The 20,502-nt window shown below is 45.4% G+C and overlaps 1 protein-coding gene across 1 annotated transcript in view; it reads left to right on the forward strand.

Annotated features, from left to right (window-relative positions):
• LOC135211497 (transcription termination factor, mitochondrial-like) overlaps window positions 1–20,502 on the forward strand; it is a 98,005-nt gene that overhangs the window by 76,349 nt on the left and 1,154 nt on the right. The window lies entirely within an intron of this gene.

The raw sequence follows: 20,502 nt of genomic DNA on the forward strand, positions 1-20,502 counted from the left end.
TCACATTTTTTTCTATTATTAATGGGATCAAAAGTTAAACTAAGATGTAAAGGAATAAAACGGTACGTTTCATGGAGTAAAATTTTTGAAAAATTTTGTTCCGTGTACGATTTACGAACTGTTTGGTGAAAATGCCTCACGGATGGCTGGGGGATGGAGGGAGGAGAGACAGGAATCCTTTGAGGAAACCAAAATGTTTGCAGTAGGGAAAGGTTGATAACAAAATAAATTTTATTCACATTTTACAAGGATAATCAAAGGAATTGATAGAGAGAGAGAGAGAGATTAATTTTGCCAGATTAATTATGCCACAATACATCAACTTACTGTTGGCAAATAGCAAAATTTAGAATAAACATGAGGATTTTGCAAACAAATAAGTAATAAGTAAAGAATGCAAGAAACAGAAAGAGAAATTAAATAACTTTTCACAAGAAAGTCATTTAAACAAACAATCAAAGGCACACAGAGGATGAATGTGGCACCAGTGTGTTTATTATGGAGCTTAGTTACTTTTACAGTGGTAAAAAATCATAAAAAGCAATTGTCACTAGACAGGTATTTTGCCTCAAAAAGAAGTGATTTGGGCAAATCAAGTTTAAGTGAAAGAAACAGGCGAATAATCATCCCAGCCCAGCCGGTAAGTCAGTAGGAAACAGATCCCCGTCTGACCTCTCTTCTCCTCTCTCTATCATCTCACTCGGCGCACCGAACACTGGGTCAAGTAAGATTTTTTTTACTGTATTTCATTTGATTGTTTTCATGTTTTATCATTATGATAAATTTATTGTGAAATTACATTTTTGTACATGAACTTCCCTGCCAGATATACTTAGCTATAGTCTCCGACGTTCCGACAGAATTTCAAATCTCGCGGCACACGCGACAGGTAGGTCAGGTGGTCTACCTTACCCGCCGCTGGTGGCGGGCGTATGAACCAATCTATCTCTCCAGCCAGATTTTTTTCTGTCGCTGAAGCGATAACAACTGTTGTCGTTTCTTCCGATATATTCTTCATTTCTCGCTTGCCTGGAGATTGATTTGAACATTTTGGTGACGTATTCGCTCTATGTTGGCTTGGCATACGCTGATTGTGGACCGTTATTGACTTTGCGCTGGATTTTCCTGTAGAATGTCTGATTTTGATTCTGTTTCCAAAACTCCGGTTTTGTTTAGAGTATGTGTGACCGATGGATGTAAGGTGAGGTTACCGAAAGCTGCGGTGGACCCTCACACTTTCTGTGTTAAATGTAGGGGGAATGAATGTTCGTTTAGTAACCCGTGTCAAGAGTGTGAGGTTTTGAACGAAGATGAATATAAGGCTCTTTCTTCTTATATTAGGAAACTTGAAAGGGATAGGGTACGTAAAGCTTCTTCAAGGAGCTCGAGCAGGTCGAGAATGAGTGAGAATGAAACTAACATTAATGTAGTTTTAGAACCTTCCTCCCAGGTCTCAGCTTCTGCTCCCCGCACCGAAGCCGTAGATTCGTCTTCGGAGGCGGCGGCCTCAAAAGCTTCCTTGTGTTCTAAGGAAGACAAGAATCTTCGTACTGATGCAAGGTAAGAGTGTCAGTGATGATAAGTGCAGCGTCCCCTCGGCAGATCCTGAAGTTCGCTCCCAGGCTGCCTTGGATCGTAAGAAGAAGAATATTCTTCGCCAGTGTTTTTTCGTCATCCTCTTCTCCTTCGCCGAAGCGTGGGTGGAGCTCTAAGGAGGCATCACGCCCCGTTGAAGAGGGCTGCGGAGGCTCCCTTCAGTACGTTAGCGTCCAGCCCAGAAGACTTTTCTGTGTGCTTCCTTGCAAGCAAAGAAGCCTATGAGATCCGGTGATCGCCCTCCTTCTCCCGCGCCTCGCGCTGAGCTTGCTTCGGAAGAAGATCCTGGGGACTCTCCTTCTCGAGTACTAGCGGGCCTACAAGCTCAGATCACAGCCTTGGCGGACTCCTTGGCATCGAGATCGCGTAGAAGGAGGATTTGTCTCTCCCGATCAAGAGATCGAGGCGCGTTTCGTCGAAGAGCGCTCTCCTTGTAATCGGCGTTCTCCTTCTTTTGAGGATTCTTCTACTCATCGTAACATTTCACGAGAGGAACACCACTCACGCTCGGAGGTGTCGAGACGCCATTCGACGGATAGGCGCTCCTTGGACTATGAAGATATTTCCTCAAATCGGATTCCTGCCTCGGGTAGACGCTCAGCCCCTTCTGTTTCTCCTTCTTCTAGAGTTCGTGCAAGAAGAGAGAGTCGCTCAGGTCATAGAAGACTTGGTTCGTCGTCTCCGTCTCTTCTTTCTTCTCCTCGTCTTCTCAGAGAACCTAGGAAATGCCCTTCTGAAAGTAGGCGCACTTCTCCTTCCGACTACTGTAGTCGGGCGTCGGATAACGTGACTGGTAGGCGCTCATCGCACGGAGTTCGCTCCTCCCCTGTAAGACATCAAGAGTCTAGTAGGAGCCCTGCTCCTGGTAAGCGTCATTCGTTTAGTAGCTGTTCTCCTGGAGAAAGACACCTTGATCCTCGTTTGCTTCGTTCTCTAGTAGGCGCTCTTCGTTCTCGAGACTCCCTACTCCTGATCGGTCTCCTCTTGCTAGAAGTCAAGAACGCCTCAAGCGCCCTGATTCTGTTAGGCGCTCGGAGCCTTACAGACGTTCTCCCCTTGGTAAGGACCAAGATCTCGCAGAACGCCCTGTTTTCTTTTAATTTAAAGCGCTCGGAGAGTGAGCAGCCGCTCTCCGCTTCGTAGGCATCAAGAGCCTCTAAAGCGCCCTGCTCCTGAAAGGCGCCCTATTTTTAGCAACGTTTCGCCGCTTGGTAGGCGCCAGGATTCCACTAAGCGCCCTGTGACAGATAGGCGCTCGGCGCCTAGTAGCCGCTCTTCCTCACGATCGGCGACAGGATCTTAGCAGGCGCTCTCCCTCTCGTAGTTTCCCTAGGGATAGACGTGGTCTTTCTAGAGAATGCGAGTTTTAGACAAGAATTTTCGGATAAGCGTCCTTCTTTTACAACTCGTCGTTCTCCTGTACGCCTTTCTACTTTGGAATCTTCTCCTCATTCAAGAGACTTTTGTCTCCTTCATCGCACTGTACCCCAGCTAGGAAATCATCTAAGGATTCTCATAAGGATCCTCATCCCCGTTCTCCTCCTCAAGAAGACCAGGAAGCCTCTGAGGAAGAAACTAATACATCGGCAACAGTTTCTTCGTACAAGAAGCTCACAGAACTTCTCCTTCAGGAGTTTCGGAGAGTCTTTGAGCCCTACTGCTGCCTCCTTCCTTCCACCACACTCTTTGTTCTCCACAGCGAAAGCAACGAAAGGATCTTCGTGTGTGAGAATGAAGCCGACTCTTTCTATGAAGAAAGCGCTCAAGAGTTTCGGTTCATGGATGCGTACTAAAGAGGAAGCGGGGAAAACAATGTTTGCCTTCCCTCCGTCGAAGCTTTCAGGACGGACAGGATTTTGGTATAGACAGGAGAACCCTTGGGACTGGGCCTTCCGTCTTCAGCTGACGCAGATTTTTCGGCACTAGTAGACGCCACTAGAAGATCAGCTTTGAATTCGGCCAGAACTACGTGCAAGGAATGAAATGGATCACATTCTAAAGGCATTTTTAGAGTCTTGGAAGTTTTCAACTTTCTCGATTGGTCCCTCGGAGTCCTAGCCAAGAAAACTCAAGGACCGGACACGTTTTCTCCGGAGGATTTGAATTGTGTCTTATCCTGTATGGATAAATCGGTGAGAGATGGGGCCAGCGAAATAGCTTCACTGTTTGGAGCAGGGGTCTTGAGAAAAGATCAGTATTTTGCTCATTTTTAACAAAGTCGGTCTCACATGCTCAGAGATCGTCTTGCTTTTTGCCCCTCTCTCTACACAGCTGTTTCCTAAACACCTGGTTCAAGACATTTCGAAGGCTCTCTCTGCCAAAGCTACGCAGGACCTTCTAGCACAGTCTGCAAGGAAGCCGCGCCCTACCTTCCAGACTAAGACAAAGAAAGCTAAGCCGACCTCTCAGGAACCCTTTCGAGGGGCATCTACCTCTAGATCCTCTTCGTTCAGAGGTCGGAAACCAAACAGAAGAGGGAGGACTTTTACGAAGTCAATCAAACCTCCCAAGTAAGACTCAAGTCCTTCAGACAACTGTAGGCGCCAGGCTTTTACAGTTTGCAGAAGTCTGGGCCCAGAAAGACGCAGATGCCTGGACCCTGTCAATTTTGAGGAAGGGCTATCTAATCCCGTTCTCTTCGAGGCCTCCCTTGACGAATACCCCGAGGGAGTTGACGGCCAGATACAGGGACCCCATCATGAATCAAGCCCTCCGACTAGCGGTAGATCAGATGCTGGAAAAGGAGGCGATCGAACTAGTGGCAGATCATCTTTCGGCAGGCTTTTACAACCGCCTGTTCCTAGTTCCGAAATCCTCAGGGGGATGGAGACCGGTGTTCGGATGTAAGCGCCCTGAACTTCTTCGTCGAAAAGAAGAAGTTCACGATGGAGACCACTGCCTCGGTGTTAGCAGCACTCCGTCCAGGGGACTGGATGGTGTCCTTGGACTTACAGGACGCTTACTTCCACATACCAATCCATCCTTCCTCGAGGAAGTTTCTAAGATTCATGATTGGGGGAAGAATCTTCCAATTCAGGGCCCTGTGTTTTGGCCTCTCCACGGCCCCCCAAGTCTTTACGGCCATCATGAGGAATGTGGCACAATGGCTTCACCTGGAAGGGGTGAGGATTTCGCTCTATCTCGACGATTGGCTTATAAGGGCCAATTCAGAGATCGTTGTCTGAAGGACTTGAAGAAAACCCTGGATTTGACTTATTCCTTAGGACTTCTGGTCAATCTGCAGAAGTCAAGTCTGATTCCCGCTCAAGAGTGCGTTTATCTGGGGATCCAGATGAACTCTCTGAGTTTTCGGGCTTTTCCGGGGACTCGAAAAAGTAACAACCTTCTTAGGGAAAGAAGTATGCACAGTGAGGGAGTGGATGAGTCTGCTGGGGACGCTCTCCTCACTGGAGCAATTTGTTTCCCTAGGAAGGTTGCACCTGAGACCGCTCCAATTCTTTCTCATCGGAATTGGAGTCGTCCTTCTCAGGATTTGAAGTTCTCCCTGTCAATTACTCTTCAAATCAAGAAGGAGTTAGCATGGTGGGCGATCCCGACAAGTTCTCGCAGGGACTGCCTCTTCAATCCCAGAAACCCAGCCTGGTGTTGTTCTCCAATGCGTCGGAAACAGGTTGGGGGCGACTCTGGGAACCAAGGAGGTGTCAGGAACCTGGATGGGGGACCAGTCTTCCTGGCACATCAACAGGAAAGAACTAATAGCCGTGTGGCTTGCTCTGAAGGAGTTCGAGTCAGATGTGACAGGAGCAGTTGTGCAAATAAACTCGGACAACACCACGGCTCTGGCATACATCAGGAAACAGGGGGGGACGCATTCCTTCTCTCTGTACGAAACAGCAAGAGATCTTCTTCTGTGGACAGAAGAAAGGGGGATAAAACTTCTCACCAGATTCGTACAGGGAGAAAGGAATGTAAGGGCAGATCTCCTCAGCAGGAAAGATCAGGTCCTTCCCACAGAGTGGACTCTGCACCAAGATGTTTGCCAGAGCCTTTGGAAGTTGTGGGGCAGGCCTCTCTTAGACCTGTTTGCAACTTCAAAGAACAAAAGACTGGATCTGTAGTTGCTCTCCCATCTCGGATCCAGGAGCAATAGGGATAGACGCTCTCCTACTCGATTGGAAAGGACTCGATGTATACGCGTTTCCCCCCTTCAAGATTCTGGGGTTGACTTTAAAAAAGTTCGCAGAGTCAGATTCCGCGAGGATGACTTTGATAGCTCCCTTTTGGCCAGCACAAGATTGGTTCACAGAGGTGCTGGAATGGCTAGTGGATTTTCCAAGATCGCTTCCTCTAAGGAGCGATCTACTCAGACAGCCCCACTTCGACAGGTACCACAAAAAACCTCCCCGCTCTCAGTCTGACTGGCTTCAGACTGTCCAGAAACTGGTCAGAGCGAAAGGCTTTTCGTCAGCAGCTGCTAAGGCAATCGCTAGAGCGAGGAGGTCTTCCACATTACGAGTGTACCAATCGAAGATGTCTTCAGAAGATGGTGCAAGAGGAATAACGTTTCCTCTTCCAGTACCTCTGTGAATCAAATTGCAGACTTCTTTTTATTCTTAAGACAAGAATGTGGCGTTAGTCGTTTCGACGATTAAAGGCTATCGTAGTAATGTTGGCGAATGTCTTCAGGCACAGGGGCCTCAACTTATCGGAAGATAAGGACCTACAGGACCTTATTAGGTCGTTTAATACAACGAAAATGCAGTATCCTAAGACACCTAGCTGGAATTTGGATGTAGTCCTTCAATTCCTTGGGTCCTCTAGGTTTGAACCCCTAATTCAGCCTCATTCAGAGACCTTACCAGGAAGACTCTGTTTTTTTATGGATCTAGCTTCCGCCAGAGAGTGAGTGACTTCAGGCGATTGATGGTAATGTGGGTTTTAAGGAGGACTCTCTCATTTGCTCTTTCCTTCCTGGTTTTCTTGCAAAGAATGAGAACCCCATCAAGTCCATGGCCCAAGACAACTTCGAAATTCGTGGGTTATCTTCTTTGGTAGGAGAAGAACCCGAGAGAACTCTTTGCCCAGTGAGAATGGTGAAATACTACCTTAGAAGAAAAGAGCAACTGAAAGCCAACCGAGAGGTCCTGTGGTGTTCAGTAAAAGAGCCTACTCGTCCATTGTCGAAGAACGCATTGTCCTTCTTCTTGAGAAGCCTCATCAAAGAAGCACACGGATCCTGCAGAGAAGAACATCTTAGGCTTCTTAAAGTGAAAGCACACGAAGTAAGAGCCATAGCAACTTCTCTTGCTTTCAACAAGAATATGTCCGTGCGAAATCTGATGGAGACAACATTCTGGAGATGTCAGTCAGTGTTCGCGAACCACTACTTACGTGATGTGAGAATCACTTACGAAAAATGCTTCGCCTTGGGCCCGTACGTATCTGCGGATTCAGTGCTGGGGCAGGAGCTGGAACTCATCCTGTTTAGTAGTATAAATTTTTCCCCCTTGTATTTGTTGTTGTTGGTTGCCTCAAAGAGGATGCATGAAGGCATCTCTTTAGGTCGTAATACTAATCTTTAGTAGTTTGGTTAGGTGGTCTGATGAGTGTGGCTCCTTGCAGTAGTAGTGGTTAGGACCTGTTAAGATAGGGACGAACTCCCTTTAACAGGATCCGACTTGGATTCTACCACACAAAGGGATCACATATCCCAGTGGATAGATCCGAGAGTCTTTCAGCATCAGGTCACGTCCTAGCTGTAGCTCTCCAGGCAACGCAGACTCAGAGATAATATCAATGAAGTCTTCTGCCTGAACAGGTAAGAACCAAGGTTATTTATATCCTACAACATCAGTTGTTTCTTATCTCTCCTTATTACTTTAGCTGTCTCTTACCCTCCACCAAGGGTGCCAATCAGCTAAGTATATATCTGGCAGGGAAGTTCATGTACAAAATGATATTGTTAAACTACAATAAAGTTTTGTACATACTTACCTGGCAGATATATATGTCTAATGGCCCACCCAGCCTCCCCTCAGGAGACAGGTGAAAGAGAAAAAATCTGGCTGGAGAGATAGATTGGTTCATACGCCCGCCACCCAGCGGCGGGTAAGGTAGACCACCTGACCTACCTGTCGCGTGTACCGCGAGAGTTTGAAATTCTGTCGGAACGTCGGAGACTATAGCTAAGTATATATCTGCCAGGTAAGTATGTACAAAACTTTATTGTAGTTTAACAATATCATTTTATTTCTTTATGTGAATTGGTACTGCTTTTACATTTATATTATTGTAAAGATTTAAATGTCTCTTCTTCTCTCCTCAATAATATCACGACACATGAGAACTTAAAATCATTCATTCATTATTCCTCAAAACACTATGCTAAATTTTATTGTTAAAAGCTTTATTCTTTCATTTACTATTTTGTTGAATATGGTTAAACTATACAGTCTCACTCGGCACACCGAACACTGGCTCAATTAAGAATTTTTTATTGTTTCTGTATCATTTGAGTGTTTTCATTTTTTATCTTTATGTTAAATTTATTGTGAAATTCCCTTTTTTATGTTAATTGTTATTGCTTTTACTTAAATACAGTTATATTTTAGCTCTCTTCTCCTTTCCTCAACATATCAACGCTCCCTCGTCATTCAGTCTTAACTCAGTTGTGCGTGACATTGGTGACGTATGATTTTTTACATATTTTATGCAAAATTTTAAATGCTTTATTCCTATATTTATTTTTTCGAATATGGTTTTCATTAAACTAAATAATATTGTAAATGAAAAACTTGTTAATATCACAATTTTTACAAGTAAATTGTAATTTTCCTAACTATACAAACCTGAGGGCCTTTTACGTAGGGAATTACAGGCAGTCCCCGGTTTACGATGGGGGTTTCGTTCTCGAGATGCGTCAATAGCCAAAAATCGTTGTAAGCCAGAAAATCGTCAACAATTTTAAGAAAACCTTACTTTTAATACTTTGGGTGTATTGAAAACTATGTAAACTGCATTTTTATTGCATTTTTCATAAAAAACACATTTTTGGAGTCATATTCTTCCGTCAGATCAGTTTCGTAAGCGATGTAACCTTGGAACATGCGTCATAAACCTGGAAATAATTTCTGATGAATATAATTGAAAAGCATCGTAACCTTGGATCGTCGTAAGCCGGGGACTGCCTTACTTTCTTTTGTAAAGCACCAAGGGTTTGTATATCTTGTAGGAACAAATCACAATTTTTGAAAGTAAATTGTATTTTTCCTAACCATACAAACCTGAGGTCCTTTACATAAAAAATTAATTCCTTATGTAAAGGACCGAGGGTTTGTATATCGTGTAGGAACAAACAGTTTTTCTTGTAGGATGCAGTAGGCCGTCAAATACAAGTACTATGTATAAACAAGTTAATCGGTCAGTTCGAAGTACAAGCATTTGTTTGACAAACAATACAACATTTTCTCAGATATTTCGTTCAAAAAACATAATATGTATTCAACATGTGAAACATTCGACAAACGAGGTAGCACTGTATTTTTTAAAATATCCATAATTTTATGCAGTTCTCAAACTTATGTAAAGCTTTAATATTTTGTGTGATAAATGGACACAATAAAAGTATTTTTTAGGTATTAGCAATTATTGGAATACCTCAATTATTATTATTATTATCATATTATTATTATTATTATTATTATTTTGTTCTAAAGGGTCCACAATAATACAAAGTGTAAAAAGTCCGTGTATAAATTTGAAGACTTTACAGATAGCTTTCGAACCCTTCCCTGGGTTTATCTTCAGTCCAAAATCACGGACCTTTTACACTTTGTATTATTGTGGACCCTTTAGAACATTATATATACTCTCGTGATAGAGAGTTTTTCCCTATTAATATTATTATTATTGGGTGTAAATATAGGGTACTTTAAGTATAAGTATATGTAACACAAATAATCAATTAGAGCAGTAAGTTTCATCAAGATAGAAAATAAAGCCTTTCCAGGATTCAATTCGATACACTGAACCGTGCCAGCTATATAAATTGCATCAAATATAATTTTTAATACACCTATATAATGGTAATTTATATTACTTTAAATTATATTGCAAGCTCTGTACCAATTACATGCATATTTATAGAGACAGGATGAAAGCTGGAAAAATGCATTTTCCAGGTTCTTAGTTGAACATTTGTCTACTCCTAGTTGCTATACTAATTATGCAAAGTGTACATTATTAAATACCATTGGAAAGATAGTTGTTCCGATACGTAATACAAACCATCGGTCCTTTAACAATAGGAAGTAGCTAGCGGCAGCTGGAACGGTCGTAAGCTTCGAACAAGGGGAGAACGGTAGTTAACTGCTTGTCCGACAGTCGCGCGCCGCGCGACTGGGAGGTAAACAAATCACTTTTGCTTTCGGCCGCGGGTGTGAAGGACGTGTTCGTCATCGCTCTCTGCCCGCTTCATCGTCGTATGCTTTGTTTATATTGTGTTTTCTACTAATGGTTTGTTTGACTTGAAAATGAAACTGTAAGTACACTGTTTTCATTTTCATTACTTAATTATGAACCAACATGGAGTTATCGCCGTAGATGCGGCGATTTCCTCTCTTTTCATGAATTGAACCCTTGAATTATGTCTCGGTGCCGAGGGCGGGCGCGCTCGCGCCGAGTCATGTATTTTGGGCGAAAGTGTGTAATTGAAAAATGTAAGTACTCTTTTCATTATATTTTTGCCCTGTGCGTTCGTTACCGAGAGTGTGATTGCGCTCGGCACGAGCCTTTTAATTTTGTATAATAGAATGCAATGAAAGTGGATTCGCAATTGCAATATTCTTTTCATTTTCATTTATTTATTTGCATGAATTTAATTTGGATCAATTTTCGTTCTTACCCGGGAATTGATCCTTACGATTTTTTTATGTGAAAATGAAATCGCAAGTGCAGTATTCTGTTTCATTTTCATATATATTTTATGATAGCATCATATTATTGGATCAAGTTTCCGTTCTTACCCGGGAATTGATCTTTCCCCTTTAAGTTCTATGAAGTGAATCGGCAAGGGCAGTCAGTATTCTGTTTCATTTTTCATATTACTTTTCACTGCTGTGCGGGGGTTAGGGGAAGCGAAGGGTCCTGCCAGGAAGTCGTCGGAAAGCTCTCCCGCGACTCCCTTGGTATCCGATTCTTCGTCTTCCTTCCTGCCCCCCTCTCAGCTTCTTCGTTGTATTTTGTATTTGGGGTCTTCCTTGCGTCGGGTGGGGCATGTCTTCCCCCCGTGCGTGAGGGAACCCCTTTTACTAATCTATCTATGTTACCGCAGATGCTACATCCGTGGGAGACGACCTTGGACAGGTATGGACCACCGCGGAGGCAGGGCGTGCCTAGCATCCACGGGCTGTTGCAGCGTCTAGCGAGGTCTGGGGCGGTCTCCACTACTACCACGGCCGCTTATGCTGCTCCCCCCCCTCCTGGTCTACACTCCCCATGCTGTGTCGATGACCCCGCGTCTGCCGCTACTAGGGCCGCAGCCGTACCGAGGTGGGGTTGCCGCCGCCGCCTGTTTTCTTCGTGTTGCCTGCCCTAGACTTCCGCTGTTCCAGCAGCTCGCCCCTGGACCGGCCGCCAGGACCCAGGTTCCGCTGGCTGCCGATGATTCTAACGAGGCGATCGCTGGGCCTGCCCGTACCTGCCGCTGATGTGATTCCCGCTGTTGGCTTGGCTGTCCCTTCTGGGTCTAAATACCGCTGCCGCTGTTCCTGCCGCTCCTGAGCTGGTTGCTGTTCCTGTCGCTCCTGGTTCCTGTGCCTGTCCATGCTGGTCCTGCCCCGGTGTGTCTTCCCAGTCCCAGGTCCTTCCGGACAGGTGCACTCGGGCCGTGTTGCTTCGGCAATAGCCCCGGCTCCGGCCTGGATGGAGGACCTGACGACTGTCCTGCGTGAGCTGACGAGGAAGAGGAGAGAAGAGAAGCTGTCATCTTCGTCTTCATCGTCTGCTGCTGCCTCTTCCCCTTCGACTTCTAAGGCCCATAAGCCGAAGAAGAAGAAGGCTGCCTTCCCCCCCTAAGAAGTCTCCTTCGGGAACTTCTAAGGGCCCGTCCCACCCCGGTGGGACGGGGGGTCCTTCTGCTGGTCCTCCTGCTCCTTCGGGAGCGGGGCCCGTCTCCCCTTCCGTAAGGAAGAGATAGACGGGGACCAGAGGAGTATCGGTTAGCTCTGGTACTTCCTCGCCTGGTGCTAGCGGCGATGCCGCTACGCCAGGTTCCGGCTCGGTCTCTCGTTCGCGAGAGATCCCGAGTGTACGTTCTCCCTCGGGAGACCGTGCAGCCAAGTTTCGGCGCCAGAGTTCGCTCGGCGCCAAGACGCGGCACGGAGCAGAAGGCTGGTGAGAGACGCTCAGGTGACTCTTGCCAGGCCAGCGCCGCTCTTGCAGCGACCAGCTGGTAACCGGGTTTTCCCCCCTAAGAAAACCCGGGATCTTCTAAGGGCCCGTCTCGCTCCGGCGATTCGGGGAGCTCTTCTGCTGGTCCTCCTGCTCCCTCGGGAACAGGGCCCGTCTTTTCTTCTACCAAGGAGAAGAAGACGGGGACCAGAGGAGTACCAGCTTCGGCTGGCACTTCCTCGCCTGGTTCTAGCGGTTCTGCCGCTAAACCAGGATCCGCCTCGGCTTCTCGTTAGCGAGAAATACCGAGTGGACGGTCTCCCGCGGGAGACCGTCCAGCCAAAGTCTTGACACTCGAGCTCGCTCGCCGCCAAGACCGAAGCGCGGAGCAGAAGACTGGCGAGTGTCGTGCAGACAACTCTCGCTGGGCCAGTGGACGCTCTCGCAGCGACCAGCTGGCTGCTCGGGTTGACGTGACGGTCGCTGACCAGCCACGGGTTGAGGCGAGGAAGGGGTCCCCGCGGTCGTCGGTACCAGCGGCTCGACGCGCCGAGAGGACGCTCGCCGGTCTCACCGCGACAACGAGCCTAGCAGGTCACCTGACGCCGCTCCCATCGGGACCGGGCGGAGACGGTAACCAGCAACAGCTCGCCTGACGCTAGAGATCAGCGTCGACGTTCTCAGCCGAGCCTCTCGCCCCAGGCGAGCGGCAAGGCTAGGTCCTGCTGCTCGATCGCCACTGCGCGGGTGGACGATCAGCAGCAGCCCTCCAAGCACGCTGGTCCTGCCAGCGAGCTAGGGGGGAGCGTCAGGTCTGCCTCTCCTGTACCTTCAACCTCCTCGGGCTACACCGGGAGGGAGCGAGGGTACCTATGAGTGATCGCGAGAGGTGCGCCGCTCGCGATCCCGCTATGACGCCGTATGGACCAGGCACGGTTCTAGGACCGACCAGGACATACGCGCAAGTAGCTGGAGGCGACCGTCAGGGGTCTGCCGCTGTTCCTCCTTCTGAAGGAAGAGTATCTCGGGATCTGTTCTTGTTGGAGGACTGGACGGTCCGACTCCGCAAGACACGGTTACTCCCGAGATACAGAGGAATTTGCAGAAGTCATTAAGCTGATTCGTCAGCATAATGACCTTGCGGAAGGATTGCCGCTCCCACCAGCAGAGCCCACGTCTCTGCTCGAGTCGTTTTGGGGCCCGAGAGGGAACCCAAACCGACGGTGGGTCTGCCGCGATCGGAACTTGCCGATTCTGTCTCGAACCAGAGTCTCTCGTCTCCGGACAAGAAGGCTCTCTCAGTTCTGGCCGGTCCGATCCCAAAAAAGCTACTTCCACCTCCTCTACTGCGACAGCGGCGTTTCTACGTGTCTTCGGACACCGTATTTTGAATACTCCTTCGGTCCTCCTGAGAGGTTTCGACCTCGACGAGGACTGGAATGAGTCGGAGGACGGTATCGGCTCTCTCCTGTCAGGTGTCGATCAGCCCCACCCAGACGACGTTCACAGTGGCGGCAGACCCTTACCTACAGTGAGAGTTCGTAACCCTCCGCGGGAAAACGTTTTCTCCTGACGATACGTTTTCCCAGACTCTGAGAGGCCATCGCCGCAAGGCGATGGCTGTTCCTACTCTTCTCCAACTGCTAGTTCCACTGGGAAGGCGAGCGAGTATCCAATTCCTCCCCCATTCCCTCTCTCCTTACGGTTACGAGGGAAAGGGGAGGGATCCTACAGAGATTTCTCTGTAGGATCCCACGTTCGGGACTGCGCTACCGGGGGGACCTTCGGGTCCTACCTGACGTAAGCCCCGGTCGTTGAGGAGGAATCCTGCCCCATTCTCGATTTCTACGGGAATCGAGAAGGACCACCAGCCGATATCGTTTGATGAATTCGGTGGGGGTTTCGCAGACTGCTTAGAATTCTACGGAATTTCTAACGCATTCAGTGTTCGAGTTTTACGATCTCCAAACACTTACGCGAGACCACGGTCCAAAGTGAGCGAGACGAGAATCCCCGATATACACGATAATCGGGAACCTCGCCTATGCTCGAATTCCTGGAATTTCTAGCATTGGGAAGAAGACTGCTGCTGAAGAAACTATCTCACAGTAGGCGACCAACCTGGAATAGAGAAGATCGGACGGGAATATCCAGTTTGGCTTGAACTATCGTCTTAGTATTCTGTTCACCATTGAAGCTTTCCTTCGAGGAAGACTTCTCCTTCACTCTCTTTGATAGAGATCGAAGGTGGTCGATCTCCAATCCTTATTTTGTTTTCTTGAAGGAAAGAATTTAGGATGGAGATCATTGTTCAGAATCCTACAAATATACTACGTATATTAACCTCGCGACATGATTCTACTAAGCAGTTGAATTGTCCGAGGGGTAGGTGCATATCCTAGTTAATCTACGGATTGCGACTTATAAGAGAAGTATTCTAATTGAACTGCAACTCGGGGTTGCCTGCAACCTCCCAGGAGTTTTCAGTTTCAATTTTATATACTTATGGTTTTGTCACGACAACACCATTTCAACTTTTATATTTACCGAAATTCGTTTCGCCTAAATATAATTGCTCGAGCATATCTTTTATGCTCGGTAGTTCTAGCCGAACGCATTCCTTCGTGGAATAATGGATTTACCTGGCAACTCAGGATGACGAGTCCCAGCGGAGCTCAGGCTCAACTACTGCGTATTGAACTGCCTGATAGCAGCTCAGTATCAGCTGGGCCTTCGATATGCACGGTCATGTATGTCTCTCTCTGCCCTGCTTTGATTGACTACCGAACCGTATCTCTGCCCAACAATCATGGACTTAGGTCTCTGATTAACGGGGATTCTCGCAATAATGAAGGACCATCTACTGCTGTGATGCTAGATTCCATCGCCTTCGACATTGCGAGAATTTTCAACAGAGATCTCTTGGACTCTTTCATCTTTCTGTTTACCGCACGGTAACAGAAGTCTGTACAAGTCTCCCGCTGCATCACACTGCGATAATGCGAATGATTTTGCAGACATCTGAGTTTGTCTTCAAAATATCTCTTATTCGTAGGTGTACAATTGTTCATTGTTCAACCGAATTACGAGATGTGTCAGAAGACATCGCTACTCTCCGACCTGACAGCTCTACTTCAAATGTTCAGCCCATGAGAAGCAGTTCTTCAGCGGCTTTCCCCTGTGTTTTCATTACTGAAGAACGCCCCGCTTCATTGCAACTACGACTTCTCACCGGACAGCAATGAAATAGCGGTTAGCGTTTTCAGTCATTTGTAAGCACAGGTTATGAATCTTGAGAATCCTTCTCTCGATTCATCTGTGAAGACGTAGGTTGCATTCAATATCTACCTTCGTCTTCAACGGTACATAGTGTTGTTTCTCCTTAGCTGAGATTCAACAACCATGAGATGTTTTACCTTCAGGGACTCGGTCTCTAGAAGGCAATTGACTTTCGCCTGTTGGGCACATGCCTTAAGAGAATCATCACCTCGCTGTCCGGCATTGGTGACAAACAAATACATTATTTGTTTGGTCTCTCGGCATAACCCTTTAAAGGCGAAGGTCACGTGACTTACTCGGATGCTTTGACAACTTGCCTCCTACCGAACGCAGTCAGTCGGCAGCTGTCAGAGCGGCCGAGTCAGTTACGAACTACGCTGTTGACTTAGTTCTGTTGTTACAGAGCAATCATTACTTCGTTTTAATAGCTTGTCACAGTACCCATACCATTGACACCCACCATGGAGTGTCGGTGTCCTATCCACTACCGAGAACTTCGCTGCATGGGGATAGGAGGATGCGAGAGACTTCGTGGCAAACGGACAGACCAGTATGGGTACTGGACATCACCGAAGTAGAGAAGAGGGATAGGTCATGCGACTATTTCCTTCTTTTCCTCTGAGGAACTGCATGACTTCTCCTGCGAAGTCAAGCATCCAGGGGATGGGGATCCGTGACGCACGATTTCGTACCGAACTCGTAGCGAAGACTCAGAACCCTTCGGTCCCTGACGATTGGTTCGAGTCGTTCACAATCCCCTCCCTAATGGACTTCACCGCCTTCGATGCGAAGGAGATGCTGCCTTGTCCGCAAGAACTTCTCCGTGGCGCAGGTACTGAAGGCAGGGGTCTGGTCAACCAGACCACATGCCCTTCCTTCTACCTTCGGGATATTGCCCACAGGTCCTTGGATCTTTTTCCTTGGGACCCGTGGTGGCTGCTCAACACGTTGTGTAGCGAACCCAGACCCTCGCAGGCTGAACAGCATCGAGTCCTGGTGTGACCATAAGAATGGATGAGTGAATGAGAGTGTGACTGGCTCCTCTTCCATCTTTTTCTTCCCCTCTACCGTGGTTAGAGGGACACGGTCGTCACCCTGCTGGATAAGGACAAGATGCAGGTGAGCTACTCAACAGAGCCCCATCCTATCCCTTTCACTAGGGATAGGAGCGTATATCCACCACTTCCTCCAACAAGGGGGAGGAAGTGGATGCCAGCTTGAGACAACCCATACTTTATGTTGCCTCTTGCAAACAGGAACAAGTTCTTGCTTGCTGGTACGAAGAGATACGCTTGCCTCTCTCTTATACTCGGCCCAGAGGTCTGACCATTGATCCTGCGGTGCACACCCCGATCAATCGGACAGAGGCTTTGATCCCTCCCTCGCTCTTACGACCAGGGAGGCATTCCAGGGATGGACGAACACCAGTCTGTTCATCAAAAGACTCAGATTCCTCCCACCAAGAGTGAGTCTTCCTATTGTTAAAGGACCGATGGGGTTTGTATTACGTATCGGAACAAATGACAATTTGTCGAAAATTGCATTTTTCCTAACTATACAAACCTGAGGTCCTTTACATATAGTCCCTCCTCATGCCACCCCTCACTCTGCGTATTTTGCATGGGCCAAAAGCAAAAGTGATTTGTTTACCTCCCAGTCGCGCGGCGCGCGACTGTCGGACAAGCAGTTAACTACCGTTCTCCCCTTGTTCGAAGCTTACGACCGTTCCAGCTGCCGCTAGCTACTTCCTATTGTTAAAGGACCTCAGGTTTGTATAGTTAGGAAAAATGCAATTTTCGACAAATTGTCATTTTATCCTACTTAATTATTGTCATTTGACATTTTCCTCTAAAACTTGTGGTTTAGGCATAAATTGCAAAATTGTAAAAAAAAAAAAAAAAAAAAAAAAAATAGCAATTTTCAGAGGGATTATGACCCCTAAAAATTTTGCTTGGGGCTGCAAATGTCTTTTTTTTTTTATTATTATTATTATTATTATTATTAGTTATTATTATTATTATTATTATTAAATACTAGGGACCGGGACCTATAGAAAGAAATTTCTCGGTTGCAAATTATTTTCAGGTTCAGAACTAATTCAGCCTTGCTGTAGCAGCCTTCGGAAGGGTGACTGAATGTTTTTTGTTGGTGTGTAGGATGCGTACTTCCTTTTCCCAATCCATCCTTAGTTGAGGAAGTATAAGCTTTGTCTTCAAATGGAAGATCTTCCAATTCAAGCTGTGTGTGTGTGTTGGTTTGAGAACAATGCCACACATATTCTCCCATGTTTTGGCACCTTTAGTGGGAGGGAGCATCTGCTAGTAGTCTATTTCTAATGAATCTGGATACCTGGTTAGTTCTTGTAACTGAGTTCTAATGAATCTGGATACCTTGTTAGTTCTTGTAAACTCATTTCAGGCAATCTTCAGAGAACAGGATTGTCTTCTGCATCTGGCCTTGGTGGTAGGCATTCTGATTAATGTTAACAAGTCTGTGCTTTTCCAACCCAGTCATTTCTTTTTCTAAGAACTATTGTTATTATTATTTATTATTTTTTTTGTTTTGTTTATCATAGTCCTCCAATTTGACTGGGTATATTTATAGTATGGGGTTCCAGGTTGCATCCTGCCTCCTTTGGAGTCCATCACTTTTCTTATTCTGTGCGCTGTTTCCAGGAGCACACACTATTGCATTAGTCCTGGAGCTACTTCAGCCTCTAGTCTTTCCAGATCCCTTTTCAGGAATCTTGGAATCATACCTAGTGTTCCTGTGATTATGGATACAATGTCCACTGGCATATCCCATATCCTTATTTCTATTTTTTCTTTCTCTTCAACTCTGGTGTCCCATGGTAATGCGACATCAATGTGCGATACTTTCGTTTTGTCAATCAACGTCACATCTGGTCTATTTGCACGTATCACCCTATCTGTACTGATACCATAGTCCCTGAGGATCTTTGCATGATCGTTTTCTATTACTCCTTTGGGTTGGTGCTCATACCACTTATTACTGTAGGGTAGCTGGTGTTTCTTGCACAGGCTCCAGTGGAGGGCTTTGGCTACTGAATCAAGTGCCGGACATTCGCTTGCTATGTGGTTTATGGTCTCATTTTTCATATTGCACTTTCTGCATAAGGGTGAGATGTTAGTTCCATTTATCGTTCTTTGAACATATCTCTTCTTAGGGCCTGATCTTGTGCTGCTGTTATTATTCCTTCTGTTTCCTCCTTGAGCTCTACCCTCTGTAGCCATTGCCAGTTCTTTAGTTTGTCTCATGTATTGTCCATGCATTGGTTTGCTGTGCCATTCCTCTGTTCTGTTTGTCATTCTCCTGTCTCTGTATATTTCTGGGTCTTTGTCTACTTTTATCAGCCCTACTTCCACTGCATTCTTGAGCCACTCGTCTTCACTGGTTTTCAGATAGTGTCCCAGCGTTCTGTTCTCAATGTTGACGCAGTCCTCTGTACTTAGTAGTCCTCTCCCTCCTTCCTTTTGTGGTATGTATAGTCTGTCCAGATTTGCTCTTGGGTGTAGTGTTTTGTGTATTGTCATATGTTTCCTAGTTTTCTGGTCTATGCTGCGGAGTTCTGCCTTCCTCCATTCCACTACTTCAGCATTGTATCTGATTACTGGTACTGCCCATGTGTTTATGGCTTTTATCATATTTCCGGCGTTGAGTTTTGACTTGAGTATCGCTTCAAGTCCCTGCATGTATTCTTTCCTGATAGTGTCCTTCATTTATTGGTGTTTTATATCCTCTCCTTCCATTATTCCCAGGTATTTGTATCCTGTCTCATCTATGTATTTGATGTTGTTCCTATCTGGTAGCTTTCTCCCTTCAGTCCTTGTTACTCCATCCTGATGTCCCCAGATATAATCCTTACAGTCTGGATTAGGGTATCTGTTTCCTTGATGCTCTTACCATACATCTTGATGTCATTATTATTATTCAGAAGATGAAACCTATTCATAGGGAAATTCAAGCTTCTAAAGAATATGGTTTTCTTTAGGAAGAAGTAAGACAAGGTAAACTTAAAGACAGAAAGAAGAGACCCCCCTTGTAAGGATCCTCCAACATGTCTGACAACATTACTTAAGAGGAAGGATCACACAACAGGCAAGAATGTTTAAAAGCTTTTTACCTTTTAAAAAAGCTTTTAGTTTGCATGGCTGAGCAGATGTTTATCTGACTGTGCTAACCCACCATCCTCATTCAGTTTGGTAGTTGGCAAACTTTAGCAGTAGGTGAGATTCACCCTGATAATGAAAAATTTTATGATAAGAATATTGTATGGATACTTTCCTACAATTAAAGTGGAGACTGACACAGCCTCCCCACATCTTAATGGGTGGTCAGGAAGAATTCTGACAAGAACATGAAACATTCCAATGCTAACTGGTGTGAAACAGGTAATTACATAGTCCAACCGTGTCAACCAAGCATTCTTCTTTTGTTTATTTTGAATGCCAACTGCACCTAAGGGTGCAACGATATAAGCTAACTTTAACATCAAGTATCCAAATAAAAAAAAATATGAGCTATGCTATTGAAAGCTATGTATGTACACTATTTTCAAAGATTCCATATTTTATTGCAATTGGTTCTACCATTGTAAGAATATTGCTCTTTTGTGTGAATGTCTTTTATATAAAATGACGAAGATCTTTTATTCAAACATTGGTAATTATAATATAGACACCATAATTTGAAGACTTCCATAAAGGCATTTTATTTTAAAAGGGGCCCTTATAGATAATGTAATAAAATCTGATACATAGCTGACCTTATAGTATAACCTGTATTTAAAAATCTTTCAGTTAACTCAAAATCAAAAGTAATTTATATAATTCATGGCATTAAACTTTCCTCTTCACATACTACTGTTAAGAACACTTTTCAAATACTGTACACTATTAACTACTAACATGAAATTTGTCCAATGTTGACCTCCAAATTGGCTTTATGCATCCTAAAATATTTCAAAGTTAAATACATCCATTTTCATCCAAGGCTTCCCAAGGACGCCCCAGAAGAATGAGTGATGTGTGTTTATGCGTGCTACATTTCAATCCTTTTCAATTCTAGTTCATTACGTAGTTTGCCTTTGTTTTAATTATACATCTTTTTCTTTAGACATGCAGGTACTGTTATTGGAAATTTTTATGTGATTTTTTTTTTTATGAAAATTAGTGTATCATTCAGTTAATCATCAATATTAATAATGTTCTTGGGAGGTAAGTTAAATTAGTTTGTCTACTGATTATATAAAGTTGT

This window comes from Macrobrachium nipponense, chromosome 4, assembly GCF_015104395.2.
Source record: "Macrobrachium nipponense isolate FS-2020 chromosome 4, ASM1510439v2, whole genome shotgun sequence".
NCBI lineage: Eukaryota > Metazoa > Arthropoda > Malacostraca > Decapoda > Palaemonidae > Macrobrachium > Macrobrachium nipponense.